This window comes from Myotis davidii, unplaced genomic scaffold (assembly GCF_000327345.1).
Source record: "Myotis davidii unplaced genomic scaffold, ASM32734v1 scaffold134, whole genome shotgun sequence".
Taxonomy (NCBI): Eukaryota; Metazoa; Chordata; class Mammalia; order Chiroptera; family Vespertilionidae; genus Myotis; species Myotis davidii.
In genome coordinates this window covers 516,027-532,640 of record NW_006288853.1, presented here as the reverse complement: position 1 = coordinate 532,640, position 16,614 = coordinate 516,027, and the positions used below count along the sequence as shown (strand labels likewise).

At 35.7% G+C, this 16,614-nt stretch overlaps 1 protein-coding gene and 1 pseudogene across 1 annotated transcript in view; one reads left to right on the top strand and one right to left on the bottom strand.

Annotated features, from left to right (window-relative positions):
• Positions 1-16,614, top strand: part of CTNNA3 (catenin alpha 3) — a gene marked incomplete at its 3' end in the record, with an annotated part of 1,162,049 nt that overhangs the window by 636,269 nt on the left and 509,166 nt on the right. The window lies entirely within an intron of this gene.
• The window catches only part of LOC102759010, a 2,465-nt pseudogene continuing 1,808 nt past the window's right edge, over positions 15,958-16,614 (bottom strand).

Here is a 16,614-nt window from a genome sequence, read left to right as displayed (position 1 = left end):
CCCTACTGGGGATGTGCCCGCAACCAAGGTACATGCCCCTGACCGGAATCGAACCTGGGACCCTTGAGTCCGCAGGCCGACGCTCTATCCACTGAGCCAAACCGGTCAGGGTGAATGAATTTCTTGGTAGCTTAAGTCAAAATGGGAAAGAGAGGTTACATAGCTCTTATTAACAAGTGCAAGAAAGCATACCAGCACATGTGAAAACTCAAATGTGTTTCTAACTCAGCTCTCAAAGAATGAGACTGAGTCCCAGGAAAGAAAATAACCGCCTGTCTGGCTCTCTGAATATGTGGGACTTTTATTTTGTTTTGTTCTCCTAGAAAACAGAGACAGAGATTTCATTTATATTGCGAGAATGGAATATTGAGCTAATAGACATTAGTCTCACTAGTCTCTACAGCTAGGCCTTAGTCCTCCAAGTATAGGTATAAACTTTGGCCCTTATCACTGATGGGCACCAAAGTAAGATTTCTGGTCCTGGAAAATAGTTTTGAAGTATTCATGAAAATTATCTTTTTTATTCTTTCTTTTTATTCTTTCTGCCTGAACTGCTTAGGGTTTGTTATTTTAATTACCTACTGCACACTTTTTTGTCTCCTCTTTTCTGTATGCCTATGTTTTAGTGGTTTGGACTGTATCAACATAGAGATGTCCATTTCATGAAATGTTTTATCTACGAACACTAAGTAGTTACGACCATTCAGAATATTCCAAAATCATATGCATAATTGGTAGAGAATGTGACCTTCGGAAAAGGCGTAGTCTTTCCTTGGGCATATATGTGTATGGAAGGACATGTTCGGTTCTGTAAGATAAGTTAGAATGGTTTAGTTTTGTTCCCTCTACCCAGTTTTAGTTTCTTATGAAACAACAAATTGAAAAGCAATCCACAATATTTTATCACTGCTTTGAGAAATCTTTCTATAATATGTCTTTAAATATATGACATAGTATAGTGGTTAAGAGTTTGGATGGTGGAGTCAGACCACCTGTCTGTGGATTCCAATTTTTCAAATTAATGTGTCCTTCAATGATATTTACTTCTCTGAGCCTTAGTTTCCCCATTGTTCAAATGGGATTGATAATATAGCAACTATCAGGGTTGTTGTAGAGAGTAGATGTGTTAATATATAGAAGAGTGTCTTGCACTATAAATGCTATATTTTTAGAAATTATTATATCACATGCTCACTTTCAACACTAATTCTTTTTAAGTTTTCCTTCTTATTTTAGCTCCTCTTTCCCCCAAAGCACTCATATGATCAAGTGTCTATTTAGTTTATCATTGAGTATTTCATATTTCTTTATCAGGATGACCTTTTTTCCTATTTTCCATTTTATTGATTTGAAATAACCCAAATTACCCTTGTGAGTGGTATAAGAGGAGGAGTATCCAATCTTTTCTTATGGCTGAGTAGTATTCCATTTATATCACATCTTCTTTATTCAGTCATCTGTCAAAGGACACTTGGTTGTTTCCATGTCTTGGCCACTGTGAATAATGCAGCACTGAACATAGGGGTACATATATCTTTGAAAATAAATGTTTTCAAAAATTTTAGGTAGTTACCCATAAGAGTGATTACTGGGTCATACAGTAACTTTATTCTTAATTTTTTGAGGACCCACCATACTGTTTTTTTACAGTGGCCATACCAGTTTGCATTCCCCCAGCAGTGAATCAAGGTTCCTTTTTCTCTACATCCTCTTCAAACTTGATACTGTTTGTCTTGTTGATAATGGTCAATCTAACAGATTTGAGGTGGTATCTCATTGTACTTTTGATTTTCATTTCCTTAATAGCTAGTAAAATGGAGAATCTTTTCATATATCTGTTGGCCATTTGTATGTCTTTTTGGCAGAAGTTCAGGTGCTCTGTCCAGTTTTTAATTGGATTGTTTGGTGTTGAGTTATATGAGTTCTTTACAATTTTTGAAAGTAACCCCTTGTCAAAGCTGTTGTTTGCAAATATCTTTTCCCATTTAGTTGGTTGTGCTTTTATTTTGTTGTTGGTTTCTTTTGCAGTGCAGAAGCTTTTTAATTTGGCATAGTTGCACTCATTTATTTTTGCCTTTATTTCCCTTGCCTTTGGGGTCAAATTTATAAAATCTTCTCTAAGACCAAGGTCCAAAAATGTAGTGCGTATGATTTTTTCCATGTAGAATTTATTGTTGCAGATCTTATGTTTAGGTCTTCGATCCACTGTAAATTAAATTTTGTACATGGGACAAACTTTATCCGTGGTCGGCAAACTGAGGCTCGCGAACCACATGTGTTTCTTTGGCCCCTTGAGTGTGGCTCTTAAGCCTTAGGAGTACCCTAATTAAGTCAATAACAATGTACCTACCTATATAGTTTAAGTTTAAAAAATTTGGCTCTCAAAAGAAATTTCAATCGTTGTACTGTTGGTATTTGGCTCTGTTGACTAATGAGTTTGCTGACCACTGGTCTAGTTCCTTCTTTTGCCTGTGGCTTTCCTATCTTTTCAGCACCATTTATTAAAGAGGCTTTGTTTTTTACATTGTATGTTTTTAACTCCTTTGTCAAAAAATACTTGCTAATATACACATGGTTTTATTTATGGGCTCTCAATTCTGTTACATCGGTCTGTGTGTCTATTTTTATGCCAATATCATGCTGTTTTGATTATTGTCCACTCTAGTATAATTTAAAGTCACGTAGTTTGATACCTCCAGCTTCATTCTTTATTCTCAGAAATACGGCCATTTGTGACAACATCGATGGACTTGTATATCAGGCCAAGCAAAATAACTCAAGTCATAAAAAGCTAAGAACCACATCATTTCACTCATATGTGAGATATAAAATGGAAATTCATAGACACAGAGAATAGTATGGTGGTTATCAGAGAAGAGGGGGTGGGGATAGTGAGGGGTAAAGAGGAGCAAATATATGGTGATGGAAGATGATTTCACTCCAGCTGGTGGGAGCACAATGCAATATACCGATCATGTATCATAGAAATGTACACTTAAAACCTATGTAATCTTTTTGTTTGTTTAGTTTAATTCAATTTATTTATTTTTAAAATTGTTCACAGTATTACAGATGTCTCCCGTTTTCCCCCCTTTGCTCCTCTCTGCCCACCACCCTCCCAACCCCAGGCCTTCCTCATACTATTGGCTATGTGCATGAATATATGCATATATGTGAAACCTATATAATCTCATTAACCAATGTCACCCCAAGAAATGTAATAAAACAGCTATTCAGAGAGAGAAAACACTATTATTCATTGGCAGTAAAACTTTCCCTTCTAAAAATAAATCTTGTTTCATAAAAAAAAAGTAGAGTAGTATCACTTTAAAAATTCAAAAATAGAAAATGAAGACTAAGTGGGGAAGCTGAAAAACTTTCTTGGCACTCAACATCCAGGACTTAGTCAATACGGCTTTTTTAGTTGTTCCCACTATACTGGTTACTTTGCATTCTCTCTCACTGCGCCTGGTGCCAACGCACAGACGTGCATTTATTTTCCTGGAGTATAGACATTATAACGCCTTCAGACATTATCTCCTACCGAGATTGATGGACATTTTCGAGGAACTAACTCTTTAGACCTTCAACTGGTATTTTCTGACTGTTCTCTAGGTCTATTGACTCCTCTTAGCAATTTGAGTTTACAGATGAGTATGTAAAAGTGGTGGCTTGAAGTTTTTGATAAAAGTAAGCATCTCATAACACCTTTCTTTATCTTTTACAACTACTTATTTGTATTACCAAGAATACAGTTGGAGATTATATTATAAAAAAGGAGTCATTTAGCTAAAAAGTAAAAAATACCAATCAATACATAATTAAATTTGCTCTTCCAAGAAAGAAGATTTTTAACGGAATGCTCTACTATTTTCATATAGTTAATTTTTAACGAATAGCCCAGTACCAGCTTCAGGTTTGATGATTTGCTGGGAGGCCTCAGAAGGCTCAGGATATCCATGGCTATGACTTATTACACTGAGAAGGTACAAAGCAAAATCATCAAAGGGAAAAAAATGAAAGGGGTATAATTGGAAGGAAACCGGCTCAAACTGCCAGAAGTCCTCTCCCAGGGGAGTCGCAGCACCCATTTAACTTCTCCAGCACCAAATTGTGACAACATGTGTTAAATGTTATCTGCTAGGGATGCTTGACTGAGCTGAGCCTAGAAGCCCATGGTTTTTGTCGGCTCTGTAATCGCCCTCTGCCTATAACCTGTATCAAAATGCCAGGTTCCTAGTAAAAAGCAGGATTTCGGCATAAACCATATTGTTTGTACAAATGTGTGGGCACAGGGAACTACTTTTCTTAATTAGGGAAAACTTAACATTAGTTTAGGGGGCCTGTTTGCCATTCAAGTTCTGAGATTTCAGCCAAAGATCTAGCCTGCAAATAGGCCTTTCTAGGGGTAGCAGTCTCAGGCCTGCTATGCTAACTATACTCTCTGCACAAGCTAAATCCAGATGGCTCTAAATCCACATATTCTCCTAAAATTTTGTTTTAATGACAACCACTATACAACAGGATAAGGCGTGAAAAAAACTGAGGTAAGCAGTATAGGTTTCATATTACAGAAGCTTAATAAATATTAATCGATTCAGTGCTTTTTGGCAAAAATTGCTGCCATGATCTTCTCCCTTTAACAGTTTATGAAAAGAGTGATCCTTTCACTAGACTTCTCAGAGACTGTACAACCATAACAACAAGTAAAATAAATAGAAAGTATGAACATAAAAAAGCAACTAAGTGTTGTTTGGGATTCGGGACAAAGGATTTGATGTTTATTCTCATTATTAGAGGCGAGTGTCTAGGAGATATAGTGTCCGCAGAAGTAATACTGAGAAAGGAGACCGATGAGAGTTTGTAGGGATGATGCTGACATTCACTAATGAGGAGTTTGGGCAGCAGCAGAGACCAGGGCCAAAGTCACACATCACAATGATTCCATAAACAAAATAGCAAACCCAGAACAAATCTTCTTAAAAGAAACCAGGGACTTCTTGGGTTGTCTTAACAGGGTTTCAATATCTTAGAAGCCAGTTTAAGAGCTTGTAGTGTATTTTTTTCCTACATATTTGGATGAACCACAGAAACAAATCTAAGATAAGGCACATCTTCCACCTATATACACAGCTAATTACAGCAGGCAGTAGTTAAGACAAAAATTAAATCAGATACCTAGTGGAGGTTAAAGAATCCACCTTTGCCTGAAAATGTTCAGAAATGTCAGTAGCAAGAGATAAGAAAGAAAAACTATACCTGTTTATCCCTGCTTTAAAATAATTCTGGCATCTTTGACTTCAGCTGGTTTAGTTAGTTCATTGGTGTCATAAGAAATGTACAATTTTTGGGCCGATTTGATGCAATTATTGTGTAATGCCTGTTATTTTTTCATAGGAGATCTGGGAAGTAGTGAATTCTACTTATTGATTTAAGGGCATGGATTTTGGAATCAAAGAGACCTTAGTTGAAAGCTTAACTTCATTCAGTATACTAGCATTGTGGTTATTGATGGCAATACAGCTTCTCTATACCTCATTTTGATTACCTGTAAAATGAGAATTATGCTGGAAATTAAATGACATTAATGAGGAATGCCTATCTATGTTCCAGTACAAACTATTAAATAAATGGTCATTTATTGTTGTTGCTACTATATAGTAGGTGCTATGGATATAGCCCTTACCCTTAAGGACTATATATGGTGAAAGAGACATGTAAATGAACTCTCAAAATGCTTTTGTTAATTGTAAAAGAAACTTTATTGCATAAAATGATTAAATGTCAGTTGTTCCTTTACTTGAAATATTGTTTCACCAAGATATTTTATTTTTTTATTAAAAATTTTTAATGTTAACAATTGCAAGTGTCCCCATTTTCCCAGCACTTTGCCTACCTCCACCTCCCCCGCCTCCCCCTCTCCTGGCCTTCACCAAACTATTGTCCCTGCCCATGGGGTACGCACATATGTTCTTTAATCCCTTCACCTGCTCTATCCAGTCACACACAACCCCTCCCCTCGGGCACTGGCCAGTCTGTTCCATGCACCCAAACTTCTGGTTTCATTTTGTTCATCAGTTCCTTTTGTTCATTAGATTCCCCATATGAGTGAGGTCATGTGATATTTATCTTTCTCTGACTGGCTCATTTCATTTAGCATAATACGCTCCATGTCCCCCCCATGCTGTTGCAAATGGTGAAAGTTTCTTCTTTTTTTTTAAAATATATTTTATTGATTCTTTACAGAGAGAAAGGGAGAGAGATAGAGAGTTAGAAACATCAATCAGCTGCCTCCTGCACATCTCCTACTGGGGATGTGCCCGCAACCCAGGTACATGCCCTTGACCGGAATCAAACCCGGGACCTTTCAGTCCGCAGGCCCATGCTCTATCCACTGAGCCAAACCTGTTTCAGCGTTTCTTCTTTTTTTGACATGCAGTAATAAAAGTGGAAATGAGGCACCGAATTGAACAGAAGTGGCAGATATTATTTTGCCTTCCCAAAGCCTTTCCTAGGAGAATAGGAAAGGCTTTGGAGAGGAAGTGGACTCACTGCAGCCTTACAATCTACAAGTGGATGTTTTATAGGTGAAGAGAGGGAAGGAACATTCCAAGGAGAGTTCATGCACAAATGTATGCTTAGGGAATTATAAGTAGTTGATATTGGTGGATTGTACAATATGAAAGTTAGAGGCAGGAAAAGAGACTGAAGTGGAAAGCCAGAACCAAACCAAAATAAAGTAATAATCTCCCTCTTGGGAAAAAAAAATGTGAATTTTTAAAATGAGGCATATTTAAATTAAACGTGGAAATGTTATGTCTTACAGTAGTTTGATGTATTTTGAAAAATACATTCACTAGTATAATTTACACTCCTAACAAGATGTAGATTAGAGATATAGAATATTTACAAAATGCCATTATATTCATCCAGCTCCCTAGAAGACACATTCCCTCAAGCTCAGATTTCTTTTGCCAAAGATTAGTTTTGCCCAGTTTAGAATTTCATATAAATGACTTTTGTAAGGCTTCTTTTACTCTGCAAACAATTTTTGAGATGCTTACATCAATAGTTTGAACCTATTTAATTACTGAGTAACATTCCTTTGAGTCAATATACTACAAATTTACCCATTTTCACCTGGCTGGTGTGGCTCAGTGGTGGAGTGCCGACCTACGAACCAGGAGGTCATGGTTCAGTTCCTGGTCAGGGCATGTGCCCAGGTTGCAGGCTTGATCCCCAGTTGGGGGTGGGGGGGCGTGCAGAAGACGATCAATGATTCCATCTCAGCACTGATGTTTCTATCCCTCTCTCCCTCTCCATTCCTCTCTCTGAAATCAATAAAAACACATTTAAAAAATGTATCCATCTTCATGTTGATGAACATATGAATTGTTTCCAGTTTGGGACTATTACGAATAGAATGACTGAATATTTCTGCACAATTTTTTGTTGATATATATTTTCATTTCTTTAAGGTATACACTGAGGGGGATTGTTTGATCATAGATATATATTTAATGTCAAAAGAAGTTGCCAATCTTTTTTCAAAGAGACAGTACCATTTTACACTGCCACCAGCAATGCAAGAGAGTTCCAAATTATTCCACATATTTTCAGCATTAGGTATTATGATTTTTAGACATTTTAGTGGCTGAAGAAATAGTGTTCAGTTCCATAATGTTTTTAGTATAGAGTAATTTTTCATGTGTTTATTAGTCATTTGTATATTTTCCTTTATGAAATGTCTGTTCAAAAACATTTCCCCCATTTTTATTGTTTATATTTGTCCTCTTATTATTGTGTTGGAGTTATATATTCTTTACACAAGTCCTTTGGTAGATGTATGTATTGGGAATATTCTCTTCCCATTTGTGGCATTCCTCTTCATATTCTTAAGTGTCTTTTTATGAGCAGTCTAATTTGTCATATTTTTTATAGTTACTACTTTCTGTATCGTGTCTAAGAAATCTTGAAGATTGTGAATATGTTATGTTATGTTTTCTTCAAGAAGCTTCCTGCTCCTAATTTATTAGCCACTTCAAATTAATTGTTGTGCATGGTATAAGAACAGAATTGAGGTTCATTTTTCAAAATATGGTTATCTAGCTGTTCCAGCACCTTTTGTTGGGCTTACTTTTTCCCACTGATTGCTCTAGGCTTTGTAAACTTATATTAACCCTATTCATATGGGTATATTATGGACTCTCTTTTCTGTTTTATTTATTTACATGCCTGTCCTTTTGCATATTTCCTTGATTACTGTAGCTTTATAAGAAGTCTTTAAACCAAGTGCTCTTACTATTCCAAGTTTGTTATTTTTTTGAGAGTGTGTTGCCTATTCTAGATTCTCTGCATTTTCATATAAATTTTAGAATCAGCTTAACAATTTTTACAATGAAAGCCTGCTAAGATTTTGATCATATTAAAGTTATAGATTAAATTTGGGTGATTTGACAATGTAGCTGTGTTCACTTTTCCAATACATATGTAAGTCATTGGTATCCATTTACTTAAGTCTTCCTTACTTTGTCTTGGAAATATTTCATAGTTTGCAGTGCAAAGTTGTATTTATTTATTTTTGTTAAATTTATCCTTGAGTGTTTTATGACATTTGATATTTCAAATGGTATCATTCTCCGAATTCCATTTTTCATTTCTTCCTTGCTGGTAAATACACATATAATTGTGTGGGTTTTTTTGTTTGTTTGTTTTGTTTTACGTATCTCGTAGCCTATGATCTGACTAAACTTACTAGCTCTAATATTTCAATAATGAATGTCCTGTGATTTTTGTGTGTACCTACTCTTGTCTGTGAATCATGTTTTCTGAGACAGCTTTTCTTATTCCTTTATATTTAATATTTCTCTTAGATTTTTTTTCTTGCCTCATTCAATTGGCTAGGACCTCCAGCATAATGTTGAATAAAGGTATGGAGAATGGACATTCTTATCTTAATTACAATCTTAAAAAACACACATTTCATATTAGGTATAGACTTTGGTTGAGAAAATTCACTTCTATTCCTAGTTTGCAGAGATATTTTTTTCATAAATGGGTGTTGAATTTTCTCAAATGCTTTTTTCTGCATATATTTAAATGATCATATGCTTATTTGCCTTTATTCTGTTAATGTAATGAGTGGTATTGATTTCTGAATATTAAACAAACCTTGCATTTCTGAAATAAGGCTTAGCTGGCTGAGATGACTTATTCTTTTTATATAGTAATGAATATAATTTGCTAATATCTTGTTGACTTTTTTGTATGTATAAGTATAAAGTACATAGAATTGTTAAAGTTAATGTATAAATTTGTAGAGGATTGAGTTAAATTCAGAGAGAACTTAACAGAGATAATTTTAAAATATCTTTATTTATTCAGTTTTCTTATAGTTGTAGTTTTTTGGTGATTGTCTACCTTTTTGAGACAAAATTATGTTATACTTTCCTAGAAATATTTAAATTTAAAAAAACATTTTTAAGTTTATTAGGAACATTTGAAAATTGCCATACCTTATTTATCCCATTTATTTCTTTTGTGGTATTTTCATTTTCTCATAGTAAATGTCTAAAATATTTTGCTATTTCATTGTTTTTAATACAAAGAATTGATTTTTTTATATCCGCAGATTTCATTTTTAAAAGTATTGCTGTGTTTTATCAAATGTATAATTCAATGGATAGTAAGATACATCATTAACTTATAGCCCACTAAGAAAGCAAACAAAAATAATAAAACACTGCCATATAAGTGTTGACACACAGCTTCTTTTATCTCTTATGATCTTTTTATTATATTTATTGAAAGAGCCCTTTTGATAGCTTAGCATATTTTCAAAACATTTATCACTATTGTGCATACATCAAAGAGGAAAAATAAGCAGACTACATAGATTAAGTTATTACTCTTCACATTCAGAATCTAATTCTTCCAAATATTTCAGTCATTTGTACATGTTTTTCCCTTGATATTGTGCTCTGTGTCACCAAAATATTCGTGATTCAACTTTATTTAACAGTATTTACTTAGTGTTTCCTATCGGAAGTGACATCTAGCAATACATTTTCTCAATTTTTATTTATCTGAGATTCTTTTTTTAACTTATTTTGAAGGATATTTCCTCTAGATATTGAATTCTAGATTTTCAAGATTTTTATTCTTTTATCACTTTCAAGGTGCCATTTAACTGTCATCTAGCTTCCATAGCTTCTATTGGGAAGAGAGATAACATTAATATTGTTTCCCTAAAAGTAATGAGTGTTTTTTTCAGCTTCCTTTTTAAATGCCATGTTTGTTTTGCTCTTGTGTGGTTAGACTGTGATGTGCCTAGTTCTGTTTTTCTTGAAGTTATCCCAGTTGGGGCTCACTGAGGTTCTTGAATCTGTGGGCTTTGCATTCTTTTAGATTTGTAAACTACACAGCCATTCTTTTTTTTTTTTTTTTCAAATATTGATTGCCTTAGTCTCATTCCCTCTACACTCTCTTTTAAGATTCCTGTTAAATATATGCAAGACATTTTGATCATGTCCCACGTTTCTCTTTTGCTCATCCCTGTGGTCCTCTCTCTTCTAGTCTTGTGCTTCTAATTTACTAATACCATTGGATTCTGTGTCCAATCTACTGTTATTTCTGTACAGTGAGTTAACTTCAGATATTGTATTTTTCAGTTTTAACATCTCCATTGTATATATTACATACTCAATTTTTCTGTGTACTCTATATTTTCATACATCCTATTTATTATTCATTTTCATTGAAGTATTAATCATAGCCATTTTGAAGTTCTAGTTTGTTAATTCCATTATCTGAAACTTCTCTGGATCTATTGCTATGGGTTCTTTTAGTTTTTAGCATTCACCTTTTCCTGATTCTTCACATGCCTACTTAATTTTTATTGTAAGCTAAACTTTGTGGATCATGTGTTTCAGAGGCTCCAGATTATTTTAATTTTCCCTTAAGAATGTTGAGTTTTAGATTGACAGCGAGTTAAATCATTGGCAGATCATTTTGATCCTATCAACTTGGTTTAGGTTCTCTTTGTAATTTTTAAACCATGCATTTCCCCCCTTTCCTTTTTACTAAGAACCAGCGTATATATATTTCCTTTGAATTACATTCTTTTGAGTTGTACACTTTATTTTGTTTAGCTGGCTGAATCCCCCTGCAGATCTGTGTATGCATGATAAACTGATGAAAATGGTCCATAGAATAACTGTAGATGTCTAGTAGGCTCTCTTTCAATATGGCTTAACAGGCCTTAAATATTCTTTTTAATTCTTATTTTTTCAGTTTTCTGAGATTTTGAATAGATGAATTATATGGCAAAATGACTATAGTACTCCCTATGCATTGATATTAGAATCTTTTTGTATAATCATTTAAACTAATAGAAGTTTACCTGCTAGGGCTTCAACTCCTAGAATTCGGTGTACTATCTCTAGTTCCCTTTATTTTCTTTTCAGTATTTTCTGAGATGTGGAATCTCAAACTGAATGTAGAAAGAGCTACTGATATTTGTTGGATTAGCCAACAAATTGGTTGCCTAAAAATAGTTGTACCTGCAATGAGCTATAGCGTTTCATAATCTTCTATCATTCTTATATCATTTTCATAATTTTTTTATACATTAAAAACTACCTATGCTATTTTTTGCCTAGTATTTTCCTTTAAACAAACTTTAAATCATCTCACTTAAAAAAATAACTAAACTAATCCTAAATGATAGTCAACAATCCTAAACATATGTTAACTGCCAGACTTAGTTATTGATATTATTAATTATGAAATATACTAGAGGCTCGGTGCACAAAAATTTGTGCACTCAAGGTGGGGGGTCCCTCAGCCCAGCCTGTGCCATCTTGCAGTCTGGGACACATCGGGGGATGACCACCTGCTGGCTTAGGCCCGCTCCCCGGGAGATAGGGCCTAAGATGTAATCAGACATCCCTCTGGCAGCCTGGGAGCTCTTGGGGGATGTCCACTTGCCAGCGGGGAGCAGGCCTAAACTATAGTGGGATATCCTTAATGGATCAGGGTGGGGGTCCTGCTTGGTTGCCTGGCCTGGGTGAGGGGCTGATGGCTGTTTGCAGCTGGTCACACCCCCTTCAGGGTGGGGGTTCCCCACTGGGGTGCCTGGTCAGTCTGGGTGAGGGGCTGAGGGCCATTTTCAGGATGGCCAAGCCCCCCCCACCATCTCCCCCCTCCGGTGACAGAAGCTCCCAGCCTCTCCTTTTTTCCTTTTTTTAAAAATTTTATTCTGGGATTTATTTATAATTGAAGCTTTGTTGCTTTGAGTGTTGTTCAGAGCTGGCCAGGAAGCTTGGCTTCCTCCATCATTGGGGCAACCAAGCCTCTTGCTTGCTCCAGCTCCCTGGCTGCCAGCTGCCATCTTGGTTGGGTAAATTTGCATATAGTCACTCTGATTGGCTGGTGGGCGTGGCTTAAGGGGTAACAAAGTTATGGTCAATTTGCATGTTTGTCTTTTATTAGTGTGGATGTATATATCCCACATTCAAACGCTGTTAAATTGTGTTGTTTACCCATATTTTCAGAAAAACGTCACTTCTACTGTCATGGTAAACAACCTGCTTCCCCATTTATAATGGTTTGGCCCTCTAGCAACTTCAGCAGTAAATTATAGCTAATTTGCCTACAAACATCAGGTGGTCATAATAATCTGGCCACTCAGTGTATATCAAAGGCCAATCTAGGTCATAGCTGAACAAATCTATAGTAATTTACAAGGACTCTAATACCTGTTTTGGTGCTATGATAAGATTCAGGGAGTATTAAATGAGGTGACAGATATGAAATTATGTAAATAATTATGTAAATTTTTAGTTTAGCTTATTTTCTGTATTCCATGAGCTTAAGTCAATTTGTAGACTGAAGAAAGTATCAACCCAGGGAGACCCTGCCCCATCTCTCCAAAATGAGCAGAAATAAATACTTGAGGCCGAGAGCAAAGACAATAATAGACACTTTAGAAATAACAAGCCCTACACTTTTGATTTGGATTTCCTTTTTTAAAAAAATTGTCCTTTAAAAACAGGAAACACACACACACACACACACACACACACACACACACACACACACACACACCCCTATTGCCAGGTCAATATGTGTTATTGGATTTATACCAAATTCAAGGTTACAATGGCACTGTGCTCTCCCAGCATTACCCAGGGGAAAAGGTTATTAAGAGGAATAAAGGGAAATTGAATGGTTATGGGTTCAACTGCTGGAAAGCACTTAAAGGTTTCCTTTATTTTGCTATTTATTCATGCACAATGTCTTTAGTATTTAAATGTGCTTCTTTTTATTGCTGAATCCATTGAGGCAGTGAACTGTATCTTTTTGAGCTGCTTGCATAGTGTAAATGTCGGATTGCCATCCTGGGAAGCACAATTTAATCACCACATAGGTATCACTTAGCTGAAGACATTTTGCCTTACAACACTTACCACACACGTGTTGGGGTGATATATTTAAATTATTTTCCAGCTCCAAGAAATATGCTTCCTCTGTGGTGGGACTTTGGTTGGGTCTGAGGAATTGGGAATAAGCACAGAAAATAAAGAAAGGAAACAGCTACTTTGGTGGTCAACGTGTTGACATTCTTGGCCTTGCTATTCAGTGGAAAATAACGTACTTACAGGCTCTTCACTATTTCCAGTTTTGTTTTTCCTTGAAATTGTGTCAATAGACTTTAAACACATAGAATAGTTATTATTTGTTTGTTTCTAGACTGTTTGTAAAAAAAGAAAAGGATAATGATGAAGGATTATAAAAAGGATAATAATGAAGGATTATAAAAAGGATAATGATGAAAAACCTAGATAGCTCAGAACATTTGTGGACTTGGGGAAAGAATTGACACTGTTGGGGAGTGATGGGTAAGTCATCCTGTTGAGAACAGTTTTACTTTGTCTCATGGCACAAGGCCTCAGAAACCTTGTGCCATTCATTCATTCACTCCTTGTTAATATTTACTTGGTCTTTCTGGCTACTATGTTTTAAAAATCCTTAATACTTGATTTTCATCTATGACATTTTCCATCATTTTCCATATTCATTCAAGTAAAGGATAGTTGTTGTTTAAGGCCTACAGTTTTACTCATTTGATTGGAGTCTAGTGGGATCTTTTCAACATTTCTGTTCTCTTATCATGCTATTTCTGTGCCCTTCTTATCCACTGCCTAATTTTGCTCTAACCAGGTTCTTTATGATCTACTTCTGGCAGGTAATTTGATCTTAAATGCTTACTATTAAAATGTACTAGTTTGCAATTCAATGGATGTCTCAACAGAAGGTGAGTGGGAACTTTGATCTTTAGTGACTCACTATTTAAAATTTTCTTGTGTATTACTGTATTTGTGACTAATGTCTCATGTGAGAACCAACTTGATATAGCTAAAGTAGGGGGAAAGGTGAGGAATGTGATCCCAGTACAGGGAATAAATGGAAGTGCTTTTTTATGTAGTTTCAGAAATATTTACTATACTGACATTTCAACAAAGCAGATTCCATGAGCCTATTTAACAGGCATCTAAATAACAGCTCGAGTTCAAAGGATATTACAATAAAAATGTTAAAGTAATGACACACATTTAAAATATGTAGTGTATAGTATAGTGTAGATAGTATGTACCCTACCACTTATAAAAATTTAATGAATCTCTTTTCTCTTCTTCAAAATGTGATACTAGTGTTCTACCTCAGAGTGGCTACTAAAGTAGATAAAGCACATAGAGAGAATAGCACAGTTCCTGGTTTAAAATTGATGTGGATAATTAGGTAATTTTTAATTGGATACATTTATTTTAAGCGAAAAGTCCCCATAAGAAAATTTCTTGGTAGGAATTTCAGAATATAAAAATACTATACCTCTGGATTACCATTTGGCATCCAACATTGGTAGATTATGAACCTAACTCTCATATCAGCTCTGTCATTAACCAGCTGTTGAATTTTGGTGAGTGTCTGACTCAGTTTCCAGATTTATAAAAATGAAGTAATTTCTGTTGATTTTACTGTGATTCTTTTGTTTTCTATATTCTGTTGGTCAGTGAAAAGCAATAGTTGAAAACACTTTAACACCCCTGTGAACCTATAGGAAGAATAATAACCTAAATAAAATGGCTTTTAGGCAGACTGCTGCCTAGACTTGGGTAGGTAGGTGATCTTTAGAAGTTTGTTCTAGATACTACAAGTACTCCTGGTAATATCGCCCATGGTGGGGAGCTTCTAAATCTTATGAAGCAGCTTCAGAAGGGAGGATAGAGGGAGAGACAGAACTGTTGAAAATATAGTGCTCTAATGTACATGGTCAAGGATTCTAACAAATTCCCCAAGTCTCTCCATATATCACTGAGAACTGCATTATTAGAACTATAAATGTGTAGTGATATCAACTATTTGGCATTAAAAACAGACCTTGCTATATTAACTTATGGTTTGTCACTTTTATCTCTTTATGAGAATAACAGTATAAAGATCTCCAATTGGCTCTTTAGCCTAGAACTCCTAAATACTCACCACATGGTCAAGGTTGACCTGAATGTGTCATTTTGAAAAGAATCAAGATTCAGCACCTAGTGGGCCCTCCACCCTCAATGCTACGAGTTTGTGGGTCTCCAGAAACATTAACTGCACTTTGTGTAAGTCCATGGGCAAGTTTGAATATTGAGATCTAGTTGGAAAAAGTAGCAGCCAATACAACATAAGCTGGAATTATTAGAAAAGCTAAAGTAAGGTTTTTGTTTTTTTAAATGCTTCCAGTTTAAGTCAAAATTAAGGTGTCTGTTAAATCTCACAAGCTTTCAAAGCTGTGGATATTTTGCTGGTTTTGGGGGAAGGGGGAAAGAATCTATAATCGTGTTCCTTGGAAAAAATATCGTGGTTAAGTTTATGAGCTGTTAGGTTAGTTTAAACTTTAATGATACTGGATATTCATCTTGCTTTTGTTCTGGGGCTCCACTGGACATACATAAATTCTTGAGAATTATCAATGATATCATAAATCATTTGAGATTTGATGGGGGCTGGACAATCATTGTTCTTAATCCACTCCAGGACCAAGTTCATGAGTAGATGCCGAAGCAGGGAAGTGTGTGGTACCCGGAATTGTTTCTGGCCTGCACTTTGTACTCCAGGACCAAGGGGACTCTCTAAGAGCAAACCCCCAGCAGATCATCACAGATAACCAGCACCCTGATCCCCACAGAGCCAACCATCAAAAATGCGCACCATCAAAAACCACCCCAACCTTGGAAACGTTGAGTTGGGTAGGAGGTTTGAGGACATGCCACAAACCAGCACAGCTCCCTTGACATCAGGGATAAAGTCAACTCCACACCTTACACAGGCTCATTGGCACAGTAATACACATAGGAGGGGTCTGGGCTGAGGGTCCAGGTGCTTGGGTCTAGAATTTTTGTATAACTCCCATGTTTAGGGTGGATGATATTCACAGTCCCAAACTTCTTGGCTTCTTCTGAGCTTTTATCTCTTTATGAGAATAACAGTATAAAGATCTCCAATTGGCTCTTTAGCCTAGAACTCCTAAATACTCACCACATGGTCAAGGTTGACCTGAATGAATAGCTG